Genomic DNA, 27,718 nt, shown 5'->3' with positions numbered 1-27,718 from the left:
TTATTATGAGATTGTATTCCAACCAGGATGGCTCACCTTGGAGACATTGGGGGCTCTGTGTCCTTCTGTCTGCTCATCTTTCATTCTTTCTTTGTTTCCTCTCTCCTCCATCGCTCCTTCTTCCCCCAATCCCTGTCTGCAGCCCCTCCCTTCCCTGTTCGGCCCGGCCTCGGTGCCTCTCTTGCATACACGTTCAGCCCTCTGCACCTGAAAGGGGCATCCGCTTCCTTAAGGTGACCATTAGGAGGCCACAGAGTTCTTTTTTTAGGGCTTGGGAGGGTAATTTGGATCTGAGATGCCTCCCTCAATGAAATCCAATTTCCTTAACCTCATTTCTTTTCTTTCCTTAGAAAGAGAGAGAGAGAATGAGAGCAAGAAATAGATCTCTGTTTCCTTGCCCACGTCACTGAATGGTGTACATCTGACAGCCATGCTTCTGAAACTGGTCTCGGTGCCTTTCCAGACCTGCCCCTTGGGGTGTTTTCCACCACGGCTCCGGTGTCAGGGTGAAACACCTTCATTAGGACATTCTGTGAGGTTGTCAGGGTCTGGGGGTGCGAGGGGATCCTCATCAGCACAGCCTTGTCCCCGCCATCCCTGGACCTCGCAGATACCGTAAAACGAGACAGCTGGCCTGTCTGCCTTGTTGTGTGCGTCAACATCATGGTGCAGCCGGGGGTCCTGGCAAAGAGGAAGACCCCACAGGAGATGCTTGTGTCCAAGATACCGCCCCACCTTTAGTTCTACCTTCTTCATTAAAAACCCCGTTTTTCCTTCCAAGTTAATCCTGACTCAGTTTCCCCATCTAGATAGGGTTCTGAGACTAAATCACGATGGGGGCAGACAGCCTCGTGTTTCCTCTCAAGGAGCAGCTGGTGGCTTTGAACTGCTGACATGATGGTTAGTAAGTGGATGTTTTACCAACAGCGCCACCAGGCCTCCTTGCTGGGGGAACGACGTTTCTGCATAATAGTTGTCGCAGACTCTTCCGTCGTCAGCTCCCAAACCTCTGCCCTTATCTCCAAAGCCACACCTGCTCGTCTTCCCTGGGTATCTATCTCCTTTGCTCACCCACACCCCAAGTCCTTGGGCGACGGCATCAGTATGCTTTGGGTCCAACTGGAAGGCACCTAACAGCAATGACCCTGCCCCAGAGTGGCATCCCCCATGGGAGATGCCCATCACAGAGCCCATCACAGAACAAGGGACCCCTCACAGAACAGGGGACCTTGTCTTTCCACGCCCCCCCCCAACCCCCACCTTGTGCCCATCTGAGTCTTACGCTGACTGTGCATTTCACACAGACGGCTGGCTCCTATTGGGGAGATGGCCCACAGTTCTCCCTGGGCAATCTGGGGTGGGGTGCTTCTCATCCAGTAGGATGTGTGTGACGTGAGTCCCAGGGCCACTGTTCCTTGGTGCCAACAGGTCTAAGCAGGGGTAGGCATGCAGCTGCTGTGAACTAGCCATCAGCACTGGCCTGGCTGGTATGTGGAATTCACAACTAGACGGGAGAAATGAAACCATCTCAATAGCTCCTTGTCTCTCTGGGCGGCCTATTGTGTGGTCCTAGGGTAAGGGATTCTACTGCCCAGGGTTCTTAGAATGGGGGCTCCATTCCCTGGTGTTCTCAGGGTGGGAGTGGGCTCCACTGACCAGAAATCTTACAGTGGGGACACCATTGCCCAGTGATCCTAGGGTGCTAAATTCTACTGCACAGTCTCCTTAGCACTTGTAAAAAAAATTGTAAAAAAACCCATGTATTTTCCTTCCTCAGTGAGATGGCTTACTCATAGGTCCGAGCCTCTGAGCTTTCTTTGACGTGGTGGCCCAGCACTCAGCCACCGCACCACTCAGAGAGAACCCCCTCACCTTAGGAAGAACGGGGAGCACATGTGCACGACTGAGCCTGCCCATTTCCACGCCATTGTCCAGCTGGAAGATGTGCCGAGGGCAGGTGTGGTGTGTTCTGAGCAAAGAGCCCCCAGCTTCATTGTTTGAAGTGCCAGTAAGAGAGCTTGTTCTGGCCAGCCTGCATGGGCAAGGCTTGCGGGCAGCCTCTGCAGACCAGAGCCGGGCGTCAGAAAGCTGTCAGAGATGGCTCCAGGAGGCATCTCTTGCCTCTGTCTCTTCTTCTCTTTATCAGTCTGCTCTGCGCTTGCTGTTGCTGTGTTTAGTTTCCCACTGGAGAGAGGCTCTCTGGACCTCATCTTTCCGTACCTCGCACCCTCCTGCCCCTCCGATGTCCACTGCTTTGGGTTCCCAGGCATAGAGACTGACCGACGGCTTGTCTGTTCTGGCTACACACACCTGAGGGAGGACTCATGACCTAACCCTGGTCTGCGGTTTACATCGGTCCAGGAAACTGCATAACCCTAGCAGCAGTCTGGACCTAGTTTCTCAGGGACTTTGCCAGGGAAGGGGACTCGTTGAAAATGGAGTGGATGACTCAAGGTGTCAGGCAGTTATTCACCTGGACAACAGGTGTGCTACTCCTAGTGTCTCAGCTGTCCCCTAGGCTCCGTGGAATGCACCCATTACAGGGCTGAGCATCTACATCACCTTGTGAGTCAGTGACTCCCCCTGTGTTTCTATGGTCAACAAGAGATAATTAGGCTTCCAGGAGCCCATCTCTAAGCAATCTCTCACATTTATGGGGAATTCAGTGGGCCTCATGCTGAGCTGCTAACTGAAAAGATGGAGGTACCTCGGAAGAAAGGCCTGGAGATGCACTTCTGAAAAAGCAGAGCCTGGGAACCCCGTGGAGCACAGCTTGCCTCTGACATGCGTGCTAGGGAGGGGGTGAGGGGGTAGCTGTAACAGGTGACTCCAGGGCACCTGGCTCGGCTTTGCGTTTCCATGCTTCCTGAGCTCGCTCTCCTGTTAACTGGAAGTGGGCAGACCTCCTACGTGGAACCTGCATCTGTCAAACGTCACAGTATTGTTTGCGAAATATAATAGCTATGTCCTATTTAAAAAAGAAGAAGAAGAAAGATCAGTACTGGGCAGCCAGTGGAGGGGGATGGACTTGCTGCTTCTGAATACCGTGCAGTCTGGCCACTCAATGCCCCTGGGCCTCCATGGGGTAGAGACGTGAACACTTATGTGCATGGGTGTGCGTATGGGTGTGTGCCCGTCTGTGAGCCTGTGTGCACAGATTAGAATGATCCAGGAGCGGTACCTGGTGTCACAAAGATTCTTAATAAGGAGTAGGGGATCATGGATTCATTTCTTTTCCCCGTTAGCTCTTGTTGATGGTCATTCATGTTAGTTTCCATCTGCCGGGGCCTAAGACAATGTTTTCTTGGGGAATACATTTAGGTTAAAAGTCAGTGGCTCTTAAGCGAAATATTATCGGCAGCCTGACACAAAGCACCTGCTGTCACGTGCTGAAAAAGGGGAAACTATGACTCTGGAATGCAAATGACTTAAGTTTTAGAGACACAGAAATGACGAAAGATGCTGTGGCGAAGATAGGCGTTCTCAATATTCAATTTGCCAGTTAGAAGCAAGTTTCTCATTTCTGCTAGATACCAGAGTGATATAGGGTGCAGAATGCAAATTGCTAATGATCGTCTTGGCTGCCCTTCATCCAGGGAAGGGGTGATGGGACTTCCTGAATGCCTCGGAAGAGAGAGAGCGGAACCTGAGACCTCCTCCCCACACCCCACACCCACACCCCAAGTTCCGAGACCCCCACTCTTCCTCCGCGACTCTTAAGATGGCGAGAAAGGAAAGCTGCCCTGGCCCTCGATTCAAATGCTCTCGACTCGAGTCAGCTTTGGGGGTGGCTGCTTCCATTGGGTCACTGGTTCACGAAATCTGAATCGAGCACGAACCCCATGCCAGCCGCCACACGAGCTGTCACTTTGACGACTACCTTTGAGTTCTCTCCGACCCATGGCTGCCCACTCTCCGCAGAACAGCACGATGCTGGCTCGGTACTGTCCTCCCCCTCCTGCTGAGGACGGCTTGCATTTGGAAGAGCTTCCAGCACCGGACGGTTCTCTCTGATCCGTAACATTTCCATTGACTGACTGAAGCGGAGGCCAAGACCTTCCCGATCTTCAAGGCCCGGCCCGACTCTGCTGTCACTGGATGTGCTGGTGGCCTTCAACAGCGGTGTGAAGGAAGGCGGGCCTGGTAAGGACGTGGAAGTCGAAAGAGGGACCCACGCCTTTCCACCCCTGTCCTCCCAGAATCCCACAGAGCAGACAGGCATGATAGCCAGTGACCATGCCGAGAGGACGTGCGCAGGAAAGGCTGGTGACCTCCAGAAAGGAGAGAGGCTGCAGAAAGGGGAGGATGGACCAAGAGCTCTCCATTGGCCAGACGTACCAGCGAAGCAGCGGCTGTGTGTTCATTCCACTTAGGAAACATCTGGACCGGCGCTTGGGGCCTCCAGGGAGGAGACGGCTGCACAAGCCCCACCTTTCCCCTCCCCCGTGGCTGGGCCCGCTTGCCAAGAGTCCCTTGTATTTGTTCCCAGACCTGCTTCTGCCAGCTGCACTTGTTATTGTAATTACATTATTTAGTGCAATGTTATGAAAACAGATGAAAAATGAGTGCAGTCAGGAAAAGGAGCTGCTTCTATGAAAATGAAGTCAAATGCTTTGGAAACGGTCTATGAAAGTGAATCTCAATAAGAAGATTATTTTGATTAGCTGTGGGCAAGAGTATGGGAAAATAGTGTGTTTGGGGGGGGTGAAGGCAGGGTGAAAGGAAGACGTTAGAATCTGGAAGGAGTCTCCCAGCAGCATCTTGGCCATCGCTACCCTACTTTAAGCCAAACCAGACTGATTATAGTGGCCATTGGTCGGCCAACATTGCCTATGAAGGGCCAGATAGTTACTATTGGGGGATTTCTGGGGGGTGTATATGTGTTTTTCTGTCGTAGCTCCTCAACACTGGGATTTAGCACAGAAGCAGCCGTAGATAATTTATGAGGGGCTACAATAAGATTGTGGAAGAAGCGGAAAGAAAAAATTGTGAGATGTTTTTCCCGGGCTTTCTTGAAGCCTCCCTTTACACAGCTGGTTGTGTGTGGCTGTGTCATAGGAAAACGTCATTGACAAAAACAGACTGCAGGACAGGCTCGGCCCACTGATGGCCAATCCCTACTGTAGCCTGTGAACTCCAGCTGAGGTTTCTATGGGTAGAACCATGAGATATTTCAGTCACCAGAGAAATCACCCAATGTAAAAAATTTTAAACCAGTTTCCTGGGATATCATTCACATATCATAAAATTCAATAGTTTAATCGTTTGAAAAGGGTTGTACAACATCTCCAAAATAAATTTTAGGACATTTCCATCTGTCTTGTACCCATTGTTATTAGCTCCCCACCTCCCCCCAAACCTCCCCCACCATGTACCCCACAAGAGACCATCCATCACTGTGTCTCTACCTCCACCCACCCTGGATTTCACACACAGAAAACATGCCGAAAACATGCAACGATACAAAAATAAAAATCCAGTGTACTCTGCTTGGTAGCTAGGCGATTCCCAGCCCTGGTCAGGGGATTTGCCAGGGGATTAATCCATATGGGGACGCTGCAAATAGATTTTAGGATCCCACGCTCATCCATAGTCTTCTGTAAACTGGATATTCACGTGTTCAGTTCTGATACCACCCCCTCTCCAGATTTGGATTTCATCATTGATAATCTTTGTCTCACACAGGCTGTGTGCCTCCATGTGGGCTCAAAGTAAAGACCCTCACGTCCAGCACCAACAGAGTTGTGAGCACGGACATAGTTTACATTGAAACCAAGGTTTTATTTTATGTCTGCATCATTTTTCAAGTGCTTTCTTGCTTTTAAAGACTTACAATTAATTTCTCTCCCCTAACCCAAAATGAGATGGCACCTAGTCGTGTCTCATAGTGGGGCTGGCCATATGGTCCTCTCTGTGCATTGGCTGCTCTGAGCAGGAATATCATCCTCAAGGTTTGGTGGGCCAGGATGTGCTCCACTCTCTCTCTCCCCCCCCCCCCTCATTTATTCCCATGTGCTCTGATCAGACGTGTCCCTCTCCCTGAGCTGTAGCTTCAGTGATGTCCTCTGAAATAAATTCTTCTTGGGGGAGGGGTTGCTGTCCACCTAGTTGAGATTGGGGCTGGCCCCTTAGACCTCTCTACTGGTTCACTGATTCATGCCAGTATATTTCATTCATGTCTTGGAGCACCGGGTTGAAGTCTGGTCCCTCTTTTCCTGTGGAGATATAAACAATACCCTCCCCTTGGGTGGGTTAGTGCCCTGTGCCCCGCTATCCATTTCTTTTTTTTCTTCCCCCCAGCTCCCCTTTATAGTTGGCTACCATATGTATCCCTGGATTTGGTCCAGCCCCTGCCATACTACCTGGACCTCCCCCCAGGAATGTTTGTATATGAGAGACAGCTTTTAAATGGTTGACTGAACTCTTAGTTCCTCCGCTTTGTGGCCATCACTTGATGTTCCTGCAAGAGTTGGGGGACACATGTGATTGGCATTGAAGCAAGTGGAGTCCAAGGCAGCAACCTTGGGGTGCGCATCTTCCATCTCTGCATTCATTGAGCTATGTAGGAATCCATATTCCTCGACTGTCCGTATGTGTGTGATCTTCTGACCCTAGCTACTGATGAACTGATCACCCTCAAATCCACTCTGACTCACGGTGACCACACGTGTGTCTGAACAGCGCTGCTCCATAGGATCTCTGTAGGCTGGATTTTGAGAAGTAGATCGCTAGGCCCTTCTCCCCGCCCCCCCCCCCAAAAAAAATCTGCCAACGGCCAGACCACCTTACTTGAGACCAATGGGCTATGAATTTGGAGGCTCCCACTGTACCCCAGATTTGATAACTCGCTAGACATGTTCAAAGTCTCGGGAAGACTCGATGCTGAAGGTGACCGTCTGATGGTGTAGGACACAAACTGCGCTCAGCCAAGTGAAGAGCAAGGCACAGGTAGGGGAGTGTCCCAAGGGCAACACTTCGATGCTCTTCTCCCTCTGGGGTCACAGCCTGTCCCCCTTCTGACATGGCTACTCACTGTCCACCAGAGAAGCTGACCAGAGCCTCGGCGTTGTGTTCTCAGACAGCGGGTTTCTTGCATTCATTATGTGACTGGACAGCATCTCCTAAACCCCTTCCGCCGCTGAAGATCAGATGGTGGGTCTTTCCTACCCAACTGTGAGTCTGTCCCACTGTCGTTGAGTCAATATTGACTCACAGTGACCTTATAGGACAGGGTAGAACACTCTGTGAGTTTCCAAGGTTTTAACTCTTTACAGGAGTTGCTCCCATAGAGTGTCTGGTGGTTTTGAACTGCTGACCTTGTGGTTGTGCATAATCCATTGTGTAATGCACCAGTACGTAATCCATTGTGGGTTCCTAACCTTGTGGTGGGCAACCCCATTTGTAACCACTGACGGGTAATCCCATTGTTGCGACCACTGTGTCAGTCCATGGCCTTGAAGACCTTCCAGGCCTCTCCTCTGCTTGGCTAATCATGACGTCCTTCTCCAGAGTCTGCTCTCTCCTCTCCAGGGGCTACCCTACTGACATAAGAAAGACACAGATATGTGCAAGATCTTTATCACGGTGACTGTTTTCAGGCGACCTTGGATGTCACCTTCCTCCATAGACATCTCCAGGGCCCAACAGAGCAGGTGGAGAGAAGAAAGGGCGAGGGACCCAGACACCAGTCAGCCAGTAAAGATTGTCCACCTCCAGGACTTCGCTGTGAAACATGATGACTGGTCTCCACCTCTCTACTTTATGCTGCTTTCTAGAACTCACACAGATGGTAATGACTCTGTCCTCCTTTCTGTCTTCGTCTCCCAGACAGCTCAGCACATGCTTGGAGGAAGGGGAGACTCTCCAAACGTACTGCATGGATGGGATGGTCTCCCGTTGGTTCTCTGTGTGCGTAGTTTTCATTTTAGCCCATCACCAATTCCTCGTCGTCACCCCCTTCCCAGGCTAAACCCATCCAGTGTTTGGTTTTATCATTAAATCTGTATCAAGGTGCTTCTCGCAAGCGCACTAATAATGTTGACATTTCCATTTGTCACAGCCACCCCTCGCTCCTCTGGCTGACACCTCCTCTAGGCCGTATCTTCCTGCTCTCTTCCTCCTAGGTCTAAATACCACCCCAGAACAACTCGTGATCAAAAAGTGGGTCGGGGGAGGAAGCAAATGCATGGGACATCCTGAGGTTCCTATACTGGGTCATGGGGGACGCGAGCACAGCCGGTGAAGGAGAGGAGGAAGCAGGCCTGCCCTTCCTGGTAGTGCAAACACGCACGCGAGCAAGGCCCTGCATGAGCTGGGTGGACACCGTGGCCGCAGCAATGAGCTCAAGCACAGGAACAGTGGTGAGGAAGGTGCAGTCCCGGCGGTGTGTCGTTCTGTTGAGCACAGTCGCTGTGGGTGGGCGCCAACACGGTGGACCTCCCAGCAGCAGCCTTGGGGCTGTGGGTGTCAGCAATGGGCAGAGCGGAGCTGCCAGGCTGAGTAGGACTGGGAAGAAAGGCATGGCGATCTATTTCCAGAGATCAGGGGATGAAAATCTGATGATGCCTCACAGTGGTCCCATTTGCACTCACCATATGGCTGGTGCACGGCTGGGCAGCATTTCCCTCTGTGATACCTGGCGTGGGGGGTACCAGGGGCCCGTGAGCCAGTGGATGGCATCTAACAAGTGGACATACCTTGGTGTGATGGTGGTAGCCAGCTTCCCGGGATTTCAGGAGTCCTTTGGGGGCTTAGTTGTCCTTTGGGGGCTAACTCCCCTGACTCAACATACACTACCATCAGGTAAAATGCCAGTCCCTCACGCATGCCGTATGCCAGCCCCTCACCTCATGCCAGCAGGGCCAGTGCAGACCAGGTGAATTCTCTCTCCTGGAACACTGGCCCTTGGGTGGGATGTTCCCCATGAGGAGCAACATGAGAAGAAGCTCCAATGGGTCCGTTGCAGGGGTGGCAGCCTATAAGGGTGGGGAGGATGAACGTGCCTCTTTGCTAAGTGAAAGACTGGACCATCGAGTCCCCCCACAGGTATGCTGAAAGAAAAGCCTGGCCACCTGCTTCTAAAAAGAGTGGCATGGAAAACCCTAGGGGCATCAGGTCTCCTGAAGAAGGGGGCTTCCTGTAGATCTTTGTGATCATTCTCCAGCCCATCCACCCACTTGACCCTCCCAGCTCACCTCCATCGAGTTGGCGCTGACTCACGTGACCCCAGTGGGTGGTGGAGGCTATACCTGTTTCCCAGAGGGGAAAGCCTGGTCTTTCTCCCAAGGAACAGCTTGTGGCTTCCACTTGCCAACCCTACTGATCACAGTGCAACGTGTAGCCACTCCACCCCCAGGGCTCCTAAAGTGCATAAGACGTCAAGACACCCTGGCAGGGGCAGTGGATAAAGTGCTAGGCCACTAACTGACAGGTAAGTTGTTCAAACCCAACATCGCGTCAGTACACATGAACCCAAACTGCCACCGTGTCGATGCCGACCCATCCTGACCCTGTAGGATAGAGTAGACATGCCCCCCCTGGGGATTTTTTGAGGCTGTAAGCTCCTCACAAGAGTAGAAAGGCACATCTTTCTCCTGCGGGGCAGCTGGAGATTTTGAAAGGCAGCCCTTGTGGTCAACAGCTTGACGCATAACCACCACATCGCTCGAAAAATCAAACTCTCTGCCATCGAGTCGATGTCCATGGGTAGGACAGCGTGGACCTGGCCCCGTGGGTTTCTGAGATGTTCTTTCTTTATGGAAGTGGACCCTCCTCTCTCGCCCTCTGAGCATCCGCTGGTTTCCAGCTGCTGACTGTGCCATCAGCAGCCCGTCTCCAGGGCTCCTGCTGTTAAAGATGATAGCCGAGTTAGAATCCATGCGATGGGAGATTTTTTTTGCGCTCATGTCTCACACATCACTGCTCTTCTCGGGGGAACTCTTGGATTATTGAGTAGGTTTGAAAGCAACTTCAGCTTGATCTTTCATTCCCCAACTATGGGGAGACTTGTCGGGCCAACAGTGTAATCGGGGCACTGAATTTCCACCATGAAGCTCACCCTCAGCTGTGTGAGGGCACCAGTGCATTGGCTGGGGAAATGGGCTCATTTAAATTGAATACATGTTGATGGTGGTGGTTGGGTGGCATCAGGTTGATTTCGAAGCACAATAGCCCCGGGTGACACTGTCCTATGTGTTCCCTGGACTGTCACAGTCCGGTCTGTGTTCCAAAGAGCCTAAGGTGAGCTTGAACCGGCAACCTTTAGACCAACCGTTTGCGCCAAACCAACCCCCAAACGAAACCCGCCAGCATTCAGTCAGTTCCGACTCACCGCAATCCTATAGGACTGCGGAGTGGTGCACCCCAAGGTGTCGACACTATGCCTGCACCAGAGCGGAGAGCTTCATCTTTCTCCTGGGAGGAGCCTGACGTTGACGTAACTCACTGCACCAGCCGGGGCCCTTCTGGGGCCTCTTCAAAGCAGCATGTACATTTACGCCAATTTACTAGCCCCGGGGGCACGTTTTGGACTGCCCACAAAGTCAGCAGTTCGAAACCACCAGCCTGCTCCACAGGAGAAAGATGAGGCTTTCTCCTCCCGTAAAGAGTCATGGTCTCGGGAACACACGGGTGTTCCGTTCTGTTGTGCAAAGGGTGCCTACGAGATGGCACGGCTTGCCGGCACCTAACAACATCGGTTGTGGGTTGCTTTTTTTTTAAAAAAAATTTATATTTTTGCATTTTATTTTTGCTTGTCTTTTGTGAGTCCATGAAAACTGTCTACTGGGCAAACTGGTTTTCTCTTCAGCAGTTCATACACGTGGGGTTTGGGAAACCCAGTGGCAATCCCCACTTCGCCCCAGGGGTGACTGGTTCCCTCAGGTCTTCCCTGCCCCTTCTTCTGAGGTTTCCACGGGCACGTGTTGGCAGGGGGTCTGGGGATGCTTCCCTCCCGCTGTTATCATCACTCACTTAAGGACCTCCCTGTTGTCTGGCCAAGGAATAGAGTCGGTGTTTCTGCTGGAAGCCTGGTCTCTGATGGTTCCAAGTTTTGTTGCTCATTTTTCTCCCACTCTGTGGTTGACGATTTTTCTAACAGTGCATTTTGAAAACGATTTGGAAGGTCAGTGTGTGTGTGTGTGTGTGTGTGTGAGAGAGAGAGAGAGAGAGAGAGAGAGAGAGAGAGAGAGAGAGAGAGAGAGAGAGAGAGAGAGAGAATGAGAATAGACTGGAGACACCCCTTTGACTCCTTGAATCGGCACTGTCTGGTGGTCGAGACCCAGCGGTTTCCCTTCATTGCTAGGGATGCACCTCGGAGTATACCTTTCTGTGCCTGCCTTCACTGTAGGCTAAGTCTGGATGCAGGCCAGGTGCACAGCCAGCCCTCATCTCCAAGCCGAGTGGCCACACCACATATACCGGGAAATCTTGGCATTGTTGGGCAAGATACTGTCCACACACCCCCACCCCACTCCCATCCCCACAAACCACATCTACTGCCATGGATTCGGATCTGGCTGTAAGCGAGGCAGCCCTATATAGGTTCTCTGAGGCTATCAACCTTTACAGAAGCAGATGGATGCCACTGTCTCTCTGGTGGGTTTGAACCTCTGGCCTTGTGATTGGCAGCCTACCAGGGGTCCCCACAGCATCTGCCAGTGGAATCAAAACATAGCAGGACCCTCCTGGTTTAACAGACCAAAAGAAATGCCTTTAGGCCAACTCCGATGACTTTTCAGTGATGGGATTTCATAAGAACGCTCAAACTGGAGACTTCTGGCTAGCACATGCAGCCAGGCCAGCACCTGGATTATCGTCAAGAGCTCGAAGTCTGCATGCCTTAACTAATGGGTGAATTACCTGTGCCGCTTGCAGTGCCATCAACGGAGCGGGACTTGGTGGTGGAGCACAGCGCTGGTATTTGCAACCTGTCACCATATTAGTACAGCAATCAAATTTGTGACCAATGTCCTCAGCAACTATTGGGTCTCCTGTTTGTGTCTTCCGGTGGTAATTTGTTCCGAATTAGGACCATCTTACTGTATTAGTGATTTGGAAATGTTTTCCAAGGGCTGTCTCTTGGGCTGATGGAAATGGAAGGTTCTGAGGTGGTTTGAGGATTAGTCATATTAAGCATACCCTGTTAGCAGCATCCCCTCGAACTGATACTTCAATGAGGTTTTAATATAAACAAAATGTACTTCTGAAAATGTGCTTGCAGCTACAACCAATTTCTCCCAGTCCATTAGCTACTTTGCAACCCTTTCGAAGAACTTGAGATTGTGCTTTTATTGAGTAGCCCGTCTCATTAAGTCAAGCAGGGAGGGGATGAAAGCGAGGGGGCTCACTGTTTTCCAAGTTACCACAGAGCTCAACAATGGCAGCCCCGCCACCCCCCAGCCCACCAAGGACAGACAGGCATTCTCTTTGAAATCCTCGCGTCTGTTTCTTGGAGAAAAAGCGTCCTAAAGACTCCTGAGAAGTAAGGGTGATGTGACTGGTCTTGGCTGACTTTGAACTTGCTCTCCGGAAAGAACCAAGCCCTGGAGAAGGGGTTCAAACCTGGTAAAAGGCCAGTCCCCCCAAAAGGGAGAAGACCCTCTAAAAGATGAGTGGACCTGCCGACTATAATAATAGGCTCAAACCACAGTGATGGTTGGTAGGACGTCCCAGGTCAGAGCGGTGCTTCGTTCAGGGCAATAGGCATGGTTCACTGTGACCTGGAGACAATCAGATGGACTTTCACAACACTGGAGACACACATGCCCTCGTGGCAGGATTCTCACCTTCTTTGCTGGCAACCAGGTTAACTCTCTGGTCAGCGCACCTCATGCACAGGCACAGCCCATGCGTCAGCAGGTGCTTGTCTGTTGCTAAGGTGCCGGTCACATGTTAATGAAGCTTCGAGCCCAAGAAGCATTTAGAGGAAAGGCCTGGAGGACATCTGCTTTTGAACATGAGCCCATTGGCTCCCCATGGCTCATTCTGAAACTGGTCGTAGGGATGTTGCAGGACCGGGATGCCTTTTGTCCCATCATGCCGGGGGCCTCGGGAACAAGGGGCCCAACTCCATAGCAACCAAGAATAGCCACCCCCTCCCTGTACCACTTTTTACTTGGTCTTGGCTCATGAAAATTTCCAGTAACTTCTACAATCCTGCTTCCATGCAGTTATGATCCCCTAGCTTCCAGCATCCTTGTTCTCTTTCAGAAAGAAAGGGAAAAGTCAAACCACCCACTCTCCGCACTGCACACGGTGTTTGGAAGCCAGGTAGCAACCACCTTAGGGGGAGACGTTCCCCAAGAAGGGATGGGCTTTTTTGTTGTTAGGTTCCATCAAGTCAGTTCTGACCCATAGCAACCCCCTACACACAACAGAACGAAACACTGCCCAGCCCTGTGCCATCCTCACAATTGTTCCTAAGCTCGAGCCCATTGTTGCAGCCACTGTGTCCATCCATCTCCTGGAGGGCCTTCCTCCCCTCTACTTTCCCAAGCATGATGTCCTTCTCTGGGGACTGGTCTCTCCTGAGAGCATGTTGCTAGGATGCCGGAAGTGTGGCACCAGCATTTTCCATTTCGATGGGCTCCTCTGTGATAGATACGTGTTAGCAGAGCTTCCAGGCTAGAAGAGTTTAAGGAACAGGCTGGGTAACCTCCTTCTGAAAATGATCCCAGGACAAGCTTCTGGATCTCAACCGAGCACCGTCTGACAGAGCACTACTGCACTCTGATCATGAGCCTGGGACAGCTCTGGGCAGGGGGTGGACCAGAGGCAGAGCCAGCTCTGTGGTAATTAGCAGCAGCCACGGCAACCTGGTTGCTGCTGATGGCAGTTAACCTCGCCCCAGGACTCTGGGGGTCTGTTTATCACAAAGACTCTGCGGATGACTTGAGGAGGAGATTGGCATTAGGGTGTTATTCCGGGTGTTAGAACCCCTAGTTCAAGAAGAACTTACCTCCTCAGGAATTCCATTCCAGAGGAAAGATTGTTACGTGCCCACCCACAGCCATCAAGTCAATGCTGGTTCATAGCAACCCTATAGAACAGAGTAGAACTGCCCCATAGGATTTTGACGGTTGTAAATCTTTACAGAAGCAGCCTACCTCCCTCATCTTTCATCCATGGAGTGACTGGTAGGTTTGAACTTCCAACCTTTTGGTCAGCAGCAAAATGCTCTCAAGGGTCTCCTAGTGTCAAGCAGGGGCTCCATATTACGTAACGGGGTTTCTCGATTCATTTGTCACCTTCGCTTTTCTGTTTAGTAAGTCGGTCTATTCTTCCATGAACACCTTCGTTCCCGTCAGTTCAAAGTGGGAGGCGTAATGTTCTGTGATCTCATAATAGAGATCATAGATTGCAAACACCGAAAGCAGATACGCCACCAGGGGCTTCATCAGTCGTGGCTTCGGGCCATTGCTTTGCAATTGATTGATGATTGGGTTGAGCTGATAATTGATCACAGGATTGATGACTGAGAGAGAATTCCCTTGAGCATGAGAACCAGCGACTTCAGGTGAACCTTCTGTGAGAGCACCTCTCCGTGTGCCTTCCCAGGTTGCACATGGAGGCAGGGCTTGGGAGGATTCATTTAGAATAGCATGCTTGAGTGTGTTCCCTTTGCTGGGAGGATTGCGGACGGAGTTTTGCGGTGACAGAAAACGGAAAATGTCCTGCTCATTTCAAGGAGCACGGGTTGAGTGGTTGATTGAATAATCAGTGTGGTTATCAGCAGCATTTCAAAAATAGAAATATTTTGGGTGATGCCCACACCCCCACATCATCCCAAGGGAGAAGCCCACTCCATTTTCTATCCTGTCTGCTGATCTGTGGACTCCAGAGTGGGGGAATTGGAACACCCTCCCCAGCTTGAGCTTTGGGGAGAGTTTCCGCCTGCTGGGCGAGTGTTGCCATGAAAGGTTTCACTACCATGTGGTGAATCTCATTCTTTGATGGTGGGAGAGTCACATGTTGAGCAGGTGGGAGAAGCGGCAGAGAAAGCACAGTGGAGGGAGTCATGTATGCTAGCAGGAGTTGAACATAATATGTAAACAATAAACAGAAATCATCAATCACCTAGCCTATAATAGTGTACAAACACGGACAATGGGTCCACCTCTTTGTGGATTGCATATGGTCCTTGGTCATGTGTAGGTTGTTGCACTTGATAATCTGACAGGTTTCTTCAATAGCTGGAGGTTGTTGCATCCACTAGCTCATAGTTCACTAGGTAACTCAAAGTGCACGGTGCATTTTATGTGATGCAACTTAATATGGAATCCAGGATCCTATTCCACCAGCCATATAAAACAATCCTGGCTGGTCTTCTCACACCCTTCCTTTTTTGCAGGGAGAGACACGGGGCAGGGAGGCGTTTGGTACCTAAAAGGCATGGCAGACAGCCATCAGTTGAATGAGGCTACCATGGCAACACTGCGGTACCCAGGGCTTCTCTGGGATTGATGACTTGGTTGCTTTCTCTGCCATCTTTGGGGATGGTGACTCTTCAGGGAGGCTGGGCATCTGGGCACTTTGGATCTACCTTCCTAAGTGCACCTTGCCTCTTTCCTCTGCTGGGTCCCCAGTCTGTTGTACTAGCTGCAGTCCTTGGAGATCCTGTTCCTGGTCCTGTCACCTTTCAAAGGTACCACTGCTGCCCTATCGCTGTTCGGACCACCTATCCCAGTCTCTTGCATGCTCTTCTTACTCAAGCCAATCTAGTGGGGAACCAGAGAGCACCTTTTCTGCTTTAAATATATGCATTTACGAGAAAAAAACACAACGATGCTGACCCATTAGCTCACCCATGTGTGAGGAGTACTGGGTGAGGCATTCGATAAAGGGAGGGAACCCGAATGAATAAATGCCAGGCCATTTCTTACTGTTCTTTTTAATCCTCTGATAAGGAATGATCCTGGGAGACAGTGAGGAAGGGGAGGAGGGAGAGAAAGGGGACACCGTGTGTGGGGAGAAAGCACTGTTCCTGTTTAAATGGTCTCAGCTCTGACACAGAGGGGTGTGATGACTCAGAACTGACTTGATGGCAGAGGGTGGGGTTTGGGGGTTTTTCTTGCTAAGCACAACTCAAAGAGGAAGAGTGGCAGTTTGAATTCACATGGAGGAGACTATTGTCTGGAATATTCACCGTGAGGCCTGAACCAGAGTTGAATGCCAGGGAGCCCAGGCAGAGCAGCGAGATCAAGGTGTCACATCCTACCTGGACCCCATAGCTGTGTGGGGACCAGGAGAGGGTGGGGTGATGACACCTGTCTGCAAGTTGAGGTTCAATGATCCAGAGTCCTGCTGGGCCATAAGGTACTCCCCAATACCCTGTAACTCTTATTGAGGCAAATGAATAGTGAGTGAATGTAAGGTCTATATAGGACCATGATATATTCATTCACTAGATTGATCTGTATGTCTGTCTCATTAGTTAGATAGACCTACATACATACATACTTACTCTATCATCTCTCTCCCATCCATCCATCCATTTTTGTAGCTACCTATCCATTTTCTATTTGTTTTACCTATCTAATTACCTATATAAGGTTGCTATGAGTCAAAACTGACTCCATAGCAGTGAGTGTTATTTGTTTGTTTAGCTACGTAGCTATTGGCATGTCTATTGATCAATCGATCCATCCATAGTTCAATACATCAATCAAAAGTCCAATCAACAGTTTGAGTGATGAATCAGTCAACTGATCTATCGAACAGTTGACCTATCATCTTCCCTCCTTTCCTCTCTCTCTTCCTTTCTACCTTTTTCACTTTCTCCTTATTTATTGATGTTTTCCCATGATGCCTCTGTATCTTATTTCAGCTTAGAAAACATTGAAGACAAAATGAATACTAGATTTCATTTGTTGAGTTCTGTGTGAACACCTTACCCAAAATGCCCCACGTGCATTGACAGCCCAGATCAAAAAGCTACAGACTGAAATGACTATAGAGGTCAACCTCCTCAAGGAGATGAGTGACTCTGGGCACCCAGTCACACCCACTCCGGGGACCCCTGGGGAGCAGCAGTGCTGAAGGGCGAAGGAAAGTCCCTTCTCCAGCTTACCAAGGAGGGCTTCTCGTCTGCACCAGCCACTCTGGCCCTGCCTTGGGGAAAGGTAGAAAAGTAGACTTTCTACTTTCCACTGCTAGATCATACACTGACTCTAAAGAAGCCCACCTCCAGGGTTTTGATGGAAATTCCCCAGGGTTTAAATTTTTGCCAAATAAATCACATCTTTAAGAAGAACACACACACACACAACCAGCCAAATGGAACCCCTCCTCCCTGTTTGATGCCCACCAGTCTCAAACAACTCCATCTCTGTTCACCAGCACTGCATCCCCAGGCCAGCCCAGAGATGGGCGCAGAGTCGGACTTAGGATGAGCTCTCGTGAGACCAGGGAGGCAGCCATGCTGCCTGTTCCCGTCCAGTTTCCCAGTCAGAAAAGGCAGGCTTGGGTGCCTATGAGAAACCTCCATTCGATGGAGAACGCCTGTGTAGGAGACCTACCTCCCTTGCCAAAGAAAAGATGGGAGAGGAATGCCCTATTTTTCTTGTCTGTCATAAAGAAGTGTGTCCAGCTTGTCTCCCAAGAGTAGGGTGGCCACATGTTCAAGTTGTCTGGGGATTAACCTGGCTTTCCCACTGCAAGCCCCCAGCTGGCCCCCCCTCCTCCCGAGCCCAGGTGTCATGATTCAGGGTTCTAGGAGAGACTGTTGGCAGATAGGCTCACGTATGGGCCTGGCTGCAGGTTTGCTGCTTGGTAGCTGTGTGGTTATTTTCTCAGCCCTGAAAAGTAGCCAGCTCCTTGGCTCCCCACTTGCACTTCAACGATGCAGGTTGCTGCTGGCTTGTTTAAACCGGCTTGGGCACCGTACATCTTGATGGGACTCCTCGAGGTTATCTTAACAGGTGCCTGGTCACCTGCCCCTGAGTGCTGAGGATGAGCCCCAATTTAGCTAATGCATTTTAATTATTTAGGCAGCATTTTGCCTGGCAGTTTTAGGTGGACAGGTCACACACCTGAAGGCTTGGTTGGGCAGCTTTTCACTGATGGGTAAAAAGATAAGGAAAGACTATTGCTCCCTCTGCCCTGGCCTTCCCGCCTCCCGTCCACGGTGCACTTTAATATTAATTCCTCCTTTATCTATATATCAATAATTGAGCACTGCCTCAATTAATATGCCGGGCAAATTGTCTTCTCCCATTCCCCTCGTCGGCGACGTAATCTCTGTGATGGAGATCATTCCCAGGATAAAGTGTACAATTTAAAATGGATTAAGAAGAACAACTAATAGCGGAGAATTGATTCGGGGAAGACACAATTTTGGATCATTTCAGGGAATTCTCTATTTTTTTGCCCCGACTATGCGTGCATCTGAGCCTGTGGGTTTTTGCAAGGAGAGCCTGCGTGCGTGCTCAAGTTCTGTGCACACTGCAAAATCCCGCAGGTCTGCAATTGCACAAGGAGGGCAACAGAGGAAGGCAGGCGTGTGTGCGTGCGCGCGTGGCGCGTGCGCGCCCCCCCCCACACACACACACACAGGAGACGCCAGAATCGGGGACCCTAGTGAGTGCAGATGTGTGCTCTTCCCGCTCAGGTTAAGAACCAAGGGGAAATGTTTGTGCTAGTCCGTCTTATTGGGGCTTTCCATTTGCTGGGCTGACCTGGTGGACTCTGTTTGGCTCTGCAGCTGCAACAGAGACACCCCCTCTCCCACACTCCCCTATTCTTCCCCCACCGGTCCCCCTTCCCTGCTACTGACCCAGCCTCAGAGCCTGGCAGGGATCGGTCAGCCACCGGGTGCAAGCGGGCGGCAGCTGCAGTGGCAGCCCCAACGCGCCGCAGCGCCAAGGCTGCAGTGTCGGCACGCCGCCGGTAGATGGCCCCCGGCAATGCGCCCGAGAGAGCGGAGTAGCGAGTGCTGAGAGTGGGGAGGCCTTGGCCGGACTGGATGTGCTTTTATCTGAAGTACATTTAAAGAGATAAAAGGGAAACTGGGTTGCTGAATGCGTTTCTTTCTAACGCCGCCGAAGCTTGACTTTGAGTTTTAAACAAAACAACAACAATTTATATATATAAAACATTCTCCAACGCCAGCTCCCAGAGTCTCGGCTCTGGACAGATGTGTTCGTGTCTAGAGGATCGCCCGCCTTCCTGAACATTCCTTCTGTCTCGGGGCTGGGAGGACTCCCCGGGGCCATCAGGAAGCGGCGCCCAGCCTTCCTTCACTGTCGGTGGTCAGCTCACCAGCCTTCGTCCGGTGCTTGCCTTCGCCTCTGTGGCCAGCTGCCTCCAGTGTCCGGATTTGCTCATTAAAGAGGCACACCGACCATTTGTTACCTAGGCAGCCTTGACAAGGCAGAGAGAGAGAGAGAGAGAGAGAGAGAGAGAGAGAGAGAGAGAGAGAGAGAGAGAGAGAGAGAGAGAGAGAGAGAGAGAGAGAGAGAGAGAGAGAGAGAAGGCAAGAGTTAGGGAGGCAAAGGAGAGCGAGCCTGAGAGACACAGAGAGACAGAGAGAGCGGCTGCCTGGAGCAAGAGACTTCACACCCAATTCTTCTGAAGGAATGGTTTCCTCCTAAAGTTATAAACAAGCCCAGCACAAGCCTTGGGCGAGGCAAGAAGCAATTCTGAGGACTTTGGCAGGGCCAGGCAAGCCTTTCCACCTACTGGCCTTCAGCTCTTTGCTTCCACCTCCTCTTGATGAAGTAAGGAGACTTCTGTTTGCTGACTACTCCTTGGTGTCTCTTTCAAGATGATGATGTATTTGTGGGTAGGTAGACTCTCTCTCTCTCTCCCCCTCCCCTTTCTCTCCCTCTTTCTCTCTGATTCAGAAACGGACTTGGGGGATAAAGATCGCAACTCCCAGTGAGCCGAGTTTTATGGGGGGAGGGGGGGGCTTGGAAGCTGGTGGGGAAATCTGCTGGGCTCACACTGCCAGCGAGCCTGGCTTTGCATTTCCAGAGGGAGTTTAGGCAAAGACCTGCTTCATTAGCATGAAGCTGCCAGGGTATTTGCAGTTGCAAAAAAGAAACCACCACAAAAATGTGGGGGGTGGGGCGGGCCGGGGGCGTCAGGTGGGGGTGGGCTGCATGGCTTACTCTTTTCTGGAAATGTGGATGCTGGTGAATTGGGGGGGGGGGAGCAAACACATGGGAAAGGGAGAGGTGTGGGGAAGCCGGGGTACGCTGCCGCACTTGTGGCTGAGCAGGGTGTCTGTCGCTCTTTAAGAAGCCGGCGGCTGTCGTGTGCATGTGTGTGTGCAGGTTGTGGTTTGCCTCTCTCCGTTTCTGGGCTGGGGGGTGATGTGGTACCTGACAGGAGAGCAGGCTGAGTTTCCTGTGCCAGGTACGTGTGCGCGCGCGCTCGCGGGCTCGTGTGTGTGTGTGTGTGTGTGTGTGTGTGTGTGTGTGTGTGTGTGTAAGACAGAGGCAGCCGGAGCTCCTGCTTCATAAACATGGTCTGGGGAAGGTGGAATTCGATGTACTGGTCTGGCTTCTTGATAAATAAGCTGTGTAGTTTTTCTCGTCCCAAATCCCGCCCCCTCTACCCCCGAGACAGGCATTGAAGCAAATGCATTGCTGTAATTGTGAAGGCCAGCAGTCATGAATGGCACCCCGTAACTGTAAATGCAGTGAAGAAAAATTAGTCCTCTGGCCCAAATGACTTAAGGGGTTAAAAAAAGCCGTGTGTTTTTTGGGGGGTAAGGCGCGCGACGCGGCAAGTCTGTTTCCTTTTGGTTGGGCCAATGAAAGGCAGGCCATGGGGGATCGGGTTCACTTGTGACAAAGCCCCAGCTCCGTGGGATTACCTGGTTCTGACAGGGTCTTCCTGGGATTTCCGGAGGAGGGAGGCATTTGCCGGGGAACCCCCCACCTCTCTTTCGCATCACCATCTCCTCCCTGGGTGTCCCTGGTTTTGCAGCACATTTGGAAAAGCCTGTCCCCCCACCCCCACCCCACATACCCCCAAGTCCCTCTAATCACTTCCAATCCAACTCCAGCAGATGAACTTCTGACGGGAACACAAAAGGAGACCTACTGAATTGGCTGTCAATCGCACGGGCCCTGTGACCTGTACCAGCAGGCGGGCGCCTCTCTGCCCCTCACCCCTTATCCGTGGGTCTGGTCATCCAGGCTGTGTTTACACCCCCATTTTCAGGGGGCACCTTCCCCTCCGTAATGCTTGGAGTATTTCTTTCTGCACACATCAGTCCCGGGAGTTCTCCATGGTGAATTTTTTTATGCTCCTGTTAAGTTTCCGCTTCACATCTGCATAGAATTCCAGAGGTGTTCCCCAGAAGAGACATCTCCGGGGCTGGGGCTGCCTACCTGGGTCCCAGATTGCCTGCAAAACAATCTCGGACCTTCCTTTTGCTTCCCGTCTTGTCCTGTCTGGAACCACTGCAGCCCAGGCTGTGCTGGTGCAGGCTGTTTAATCCATGGGCTGTTTCGGCAGTTCCAAATGAGCACGTGGTACCCAGGCCTCGCTGGGGAAGGGCTCGGCTCGGGCAGTATTTCAGAGCCTGGCGTCGACTGGGCACTTTGTGGTGGGCCCTCATGGAGTCTGCTTCCTGGCAAGCAAACGTCACAGCTCCTGGGGGCTGTGGGGTGGGTCATCTCTGACCACACTTGTTTCCGTTCCTCCCCTGAGTTGTTAAGCAGTATGGTTTTTACTATGGGAGTTTGGCTGGGCCCTCACAGACGGCCATTTGGCACCTCCAAGCGGAGGAGCGGGGTCAGGGGTGCCCAAGGTCCTGGGGTGAGTGCTCAGAGAAGGCCCGCCTCAGACTCCATCATCCCGGCTCCCATCCTATTGTCTGAGCACTGTGTTCCTTGCTGCACTGTTTTATGAACTGAGTCCACCCAATTGGGGGGGGGGGCGGAAAGGTGACTCGTTCCCAGCTTTGTGTTCACTATGTCATTTACATCTTTAATTCAGGTGTTTGTGTTGTGGTTTTTTTCTTCCTACATTAACAAAAAAGGTAGCCAGAGACTTTGAGGCAGAACTGTTGGCTGCAGGGCTTGGAGGGGATCTGAATGTGGGCGTCTCCCCTCTCCCTGCTCCGGCGCCGTGGGTGCTTAAGGCATTGTCTCCCCATGGCCTTCTCGCCCTTAAATAAGGGGACCCTGGCTGCGGCTGATGCTTCTTGGCAAAGAGAGCTGATCTCCAGTTAGGAAAATGAGCCTGCGCGTTATCCATGTGTGCTCATCACGCCGGCTGCTCTCTCATGGATATAAAAATGAAAATGAAGAGGCTGGGAGACAACGGGGGAGGGGGGGACCAGGGGGTGCCTGCCCCTCCTCCCTGGGGTGCTTCCTGTAGTCCAGGAAACAGGCTCTGGGGTCACAGCCCACAGAGGCAGGGAGAAGGAAGGCCCGTGTTGGGATGGGAACTGGGGGCGGTGGGTTGTCTCCTGCTTCTCACTCAGTCACACTGTCATCTCCGAGTCCCACGGTGTCCTCCCTGGGACTGGAACGGCAAAGGAAGGCTCTGGAATATTCCTAATTATACACCCAGAGGGCACCTGGAAGGGAGCCTGAGAATGTCACCGCACATGAGTGAGGTGGCTGAGATCATTGCGTCCCACCCGACTTCCCTACATGCACCTGCCTCAGATGCTTTCTTACGAAGTTTCTCCAGGTGGAAAATCACAGCCCTGTCCATGTCACACCTGCAGAGGGCAGACCATGGGCACCAAGAGAGAGGGCGTGGAAGGACGTGGGGATGGGGACCTCTGGGCAGTTTTGAGACTCCAAACTGGGGGGCAGTGGCATGAGGGGGTAGCCTTGCCTGTTGGCTTCTGGGAAAAGAAGCTGAAGTCACTTACTTAGCTGCAACCTGTGCTGGCTGGCACTGGGGCTCAGGGGTCGGAGATGATGGCCATTCCTTCTGGAGACCTGATTCAAGCCCCGCCTGGCAGCAACCAGCTGCCCGTGGACTGGGCCGCCCTTTGAACCTTGAGCCAAAGGGTCCAGGGCAGCTACCCACAGCAGCCTTAGAATAAGGGAAACTCTTCTCCCCCCACCACGCCCTTCCACTCAAATGTGGGCTTTTTTGGCTTGTTTTTGTTTTCTTTTCGAATGTGCTTCAGAAAGCTCACCAGCATTCTTCCTTGTTTTTTTTCTTTTCTGCATGATGGTACTTCCCTAGAATGCTTTTATTTGTTCTTTTTAAAATTCATTTTATTTGGGACTTGTATAACTCTTATCATAATCCAAACATCCATCCATTGTGTCAAGCACATCTGTACATTTGTTGCCATCATCACTCTCGAAACATTTTATTTCTACTTGAGCCCTTAATATCAGCTCCTCATTTCCCCCCTCCCTCCCTCACAAACCCTTGATAATTTATAAATTATAATTATTATTTCATGTCTTACACTGTCCAACATCTCCCTTCACCCACTTTCTGTTGTCGGCCCCCAGGGAAGGGGTTATATGTAGATCCTATTGATCGGTTCCCCCTGTCTCCCCCAATTTATCCTTACCTTCCTGGTATGGCTACTCTCATTATTGGTCCTGAGGGGTTTATCTGTCCTGGATTCCCTGTGATTCCAGCTCTTATCTGTACCGGTACATCCTCTGGTCTACATTCACGTTCTTTGGGAGAGCATGAAGTCAGTCCTTCATGAGGCTGGGCTGACTAGGCAGGAATCCTTTGCCTTCGTATCTGGTCTATGCAACCCCCGGCTCAGACTCCACTCCGCAGACACTGGCCTTTGACTTCTGTGCCTCTTGGGAGGAGAGCAGGAGGGTTTGCATCTCCTCCTTTCTGCTAAAACCTCCCGCTCCACCCCAGGAGCTCTCTCTCCCTCTGTGCGTTCGCACTTGATGGTGCATGTTGCTGTTTCCTGGTGCCTTTGTTGTTTGGAGGTTCATTTTCTTATTGTTTGGCCACGGACCCCTGCCCTATTTAGAAACACCCCACATTTAAAAACAAGTCCCAGCTGGGACTCTGATCGGTTCCCGCTCCTGGAGGACAGAGAGGAGAAGGAAGGGGGGAATGCCTGCAGGCCTCGGTTGCTGCAGGGGCCCCAGCCGCAACCGTGGGAGGATGACGCAGGGCCAGGCCCTGTTTTGCTCTGCCCTACACGGGTTGGTCGCTGCAGTGAATCGGGACCACTTCGAGGCTGCGAAGGAGTTGTGAAATGACAGCTGGGTGGTTCTAACCCACTCTCCACCCTGAGGAAGCCAGCCGTGGAGATGGGGCTCGCACAAAGATGGCTGATATTAGGTGCCATCGAATGAATCGGTTCTGACTCATCGCGAGCCAATGTACGATAGAAGGAGACGCAGCCTGGGCCTGGGCTGTCCTCAGGGCTGTCCTCACAATTGTCCTTTTGTCTGGGCCGATGGCTGCAGCCACTGTGTCCATCCATCTCGTCAAGGGTCTTCCCCTTTTCTGATGCCCCGAATCGTTACCAAGCATGATGTCCTTTTCCAGGGACTGGTCTCTCCTGATAACGTGTCCAAAGTACCGTGAGATGAAGTCTGGCCACCCTTGCCTCTAAGGAGCATTCTGGCCGTGATTCTTCAAGACAGATCTGTTTGTTCTTTGGGCAGTCCGTGGGACTTGGAATAAATACCCTTTGCCAGAACTGTCACTCAAATGCATTTCTTCTTATTCACCCTGCAAGTTTCACATAAAGATTGCAGCCTGGGGAATCGGGGGAGGGTGGCTGCTTACTCAACCCCAGCTGCTTGTCAGAACAGAGCCTCGGCTGTGGCCAGCACAAAGAAGATGCTGCTGACGGTCTGGGTGGTGCTGGGGAGGCAGGAAAGAGACCCACCTGGGCGATTTGTGACCTTCGTTGCTTTCAGCAGTACGGCTCCATCACATGACACAACAGAGACAAAAAATACGTCATTTCTTCCCCCCAAATCCCCAAAGGATGCTGGGTCTCCTAGATGCCCTTGTGTGTTGCTATGGGCAAGAGACTGCCACAGGGAGGGGTTTTCAGCCCCTTGGTGCTCTGAGCAGCAGTAGTAACAGTGCTCAACTACTGGCGGAGGGTCGGAGGTTTGAGTCCACCCAGAGGCACATGGCAGAAAGGCCTGACAGTTTGCTTCTGGAAAAGCAGCTGTTGCACACAGGGCGAGCACATTGCCACTCCGACACACGTGGGTTCTCCCAGAGTCCGGGTCTGCTTGATGGACGGCGAGGAGTGGTGTTAGGGCAGAGGAGAGACTATGTGTCACGGTAGGCTGTCTGCTCCCGAGAAGAGTTGCCATCTCAGAAACTCACAGGGGCAGTTCTACCCTGTCCCATGGGGTGGCTGTGAGTCGGCATAGATGGCAGTGAGCTTGGTCTTGGTTTGATAGGTGTACAAAGGAACCCAGGTGGCACCGTGGGTGATCAGTTCTTCACATACAGGCACCGGAGGGGACTTGATTTCACCCACAGGGAGCATATCTGTGTGCAACTCACTTTGCCCAGTCCTGCGCTGTCTTTCCCACCCGGGATATGCTAGATCCCTTTTGGCAGCCACCATTGCGTCGATCCATGTCATCCAGGGAGGCGCCGCCTCTTTTTCACGAACTCTCTACTTTACCAAGCTCGGTGTCCTTTTTGCAGGGACGAGCCCTCCCAAGGAGCCCTGGTGGCATCATCGACATTGTGCTGCTGCTAACTGCAAGCTCAGCAGCTTGAAATGACCACCCGCTCCTTGGAAGAAAGATGAGGCTTTCTGGTCCCATAAAGATTTAGTCTTGAAGATGCATTAGGTGGGGTCGGATCTGCTCTGTCCTGGAGAGTCCCTGAGATTGAGATTTGATTCAATGGCAAATGAGTTCGATATACTGGTGCTCTGGTGGCACTGCGGGCTAAGTATCGGGCTGCTAATGCAAGGCCAGCAGTTCAAAACCTACCAGCTACTCCAAGGGAGAAAGATGAGGCTGCCTGCTCCGCTGGAGACTTACAGTCTCAGAAACACTGTCGAGGGGTGCTGTGGGTCTAGGCGGCAGCAGGTTGTGTGGGGCTGTGATTTTGTGGCTGTGATATACAGGCATATGGTGTCATGTTCTAAATTCATGTCACCAGTTCAAGTTCTTTTAGAACAGAAGCATGGGAGAAGAATGAGGCTTTCTCCTCCCGCGAAGAGTTACACTCTCAGAAACCCACAGGCCAGTCGCTCTCAGTGAGAACGGACTACATGGCTGTGAGTTCACGTGTGTCCTCTCATTTCTAACACGCAGTGCACATGCCTTTTGCAGCACAGCCGATGAGAAGAAAATAAACACCAGCGACTCCTCCAATGCCCAAGGACAGAAACCTCCACGGGACCGACCGCTGGTCACATTCTTGTCGAGACTCCTCTATGTGAGCGCATGCATGCGTGCGCGCGCGTACACACACACACACACACACACCATGTCGTTTCTGAATCTAGCCACAGAGTTCACTGTGAGTATTATACCACTGATTGAACATGAGGTCTTCCTTACGTGCTTCTGCCCTTGGCGCATGTGTGCAGGAAGGCTCTGAGGCAGAAGGCTCATCTCCACGGTCAAGCTCCCTCTGTTTTCAGAACTCACTGTTTCATAAGCTGCCTTTATGCCTTCACCTCGCAAGGGTGTCCCCTGAGGCAGTGGGCATCCTCTTCTGTGACTTGCACCTCGAGTGGCTGCTCAGATGGGATGGTGGCTTAATTATTCCATAACTTCTCCAATCGGTTCTTCAAGTGTGTGCTTTTTTGTCCCCTGCTGATTAACGGTCACTCAAGACTTATAATGCTCACGTGCTGGTGGGTCACACACCCATGTCTCCGTCTGTGAGTTGTTGTTGTTGTTGTTGTCAGCTGTGGGAAGCTGCTGGAGCTGACCTTCAACTCATGCTGGCCCTGGGCTTGGCCACAAGAAAGGCAGTCTACTTCCTGGACCATTCTCCTTGGGTTTCCATTGGCTGCTTTTCCTCAGTACCTCAATGGGTCACCCTTCGTAGTCTGTCTGTCTGGAAGCACCCCGGCATCTATTGAGCCTTATAGCAATGCCAAGGGGGTGTAGTGTTTCCTCATCCGTCATCGTGTTGTTGTTGATGATGCCACGCTCCTCTTCGTGTCCACAGACAGACAGGAGGTGACCGGGCAGGAGGTGCATTGGCAGGGATTGGATTTGGCCCTCCCTCCCACAAGGCAAGAATTCCACCGATGAACTAACAATGGTTCCGTGTGTGCTAAGCCTCTGTTCTGCACCTCCTCTATAGCAGTTGTCGTATGGGACCTTGAAGATGGGAATTCTTAAGAGGTTACAGCACAGGGTTGGCGGTTCATGATGAGCACCTGTTGACTACAGGGTCCGACCAGGCCAACTGACCACACCTGCATCCGATGCCCACTCCCCTTAGCCAGGTCTGGGATAGGATGGTCCGAGTCTCCTTGCTTGAGATCTTTATTTGGGTTCATCAAAGGCCTCCTTCTTTCAAGGCCGTTGGTCCACTCACAAGTTTCTTTTGTCATGGTGGTTGGAACTTGTGCTTAAGCATGCTGGTGGTGACCAGTGGAGACATGTTTGTCTTAGAGAGAGAGAGAGAGAGAGGGAGAGAGAGAGAGAGAGAGAGAGAGAGAGAGAGAGAGAGAGAGAGAGAGACTTCAGTGCCCTGTGTTGAACTGAAAGTCTCTGTATCTTCTTTGACTGGATTGCTTTTTGCAAAATGCTTCCAGAAGACAAGCTGGCTTCTTCTCCCACCTCGGAGTCCCGACTCTACTATC

Source organism: Tenrec ecaudatus, chromosome 12 (genome assembly GCF_050624435.1).
Source record: "Tenrec ecaudatus isolate mTenEca1 chromosome 12, mTenEca1.hap1, whole genome shotgun sequence".
NCBI classification, from domain to species: Eukaryota; Metazoa; Chordata; class Mammalia; order Afrosoricida; family Tenrecidae; genus Tenrec; species Tenrec ecaudatus.
The sequence above is the reverse complement of the archived record's forward strand: the minus strand, read 5'-3'. Positions refer to the sequence as shown.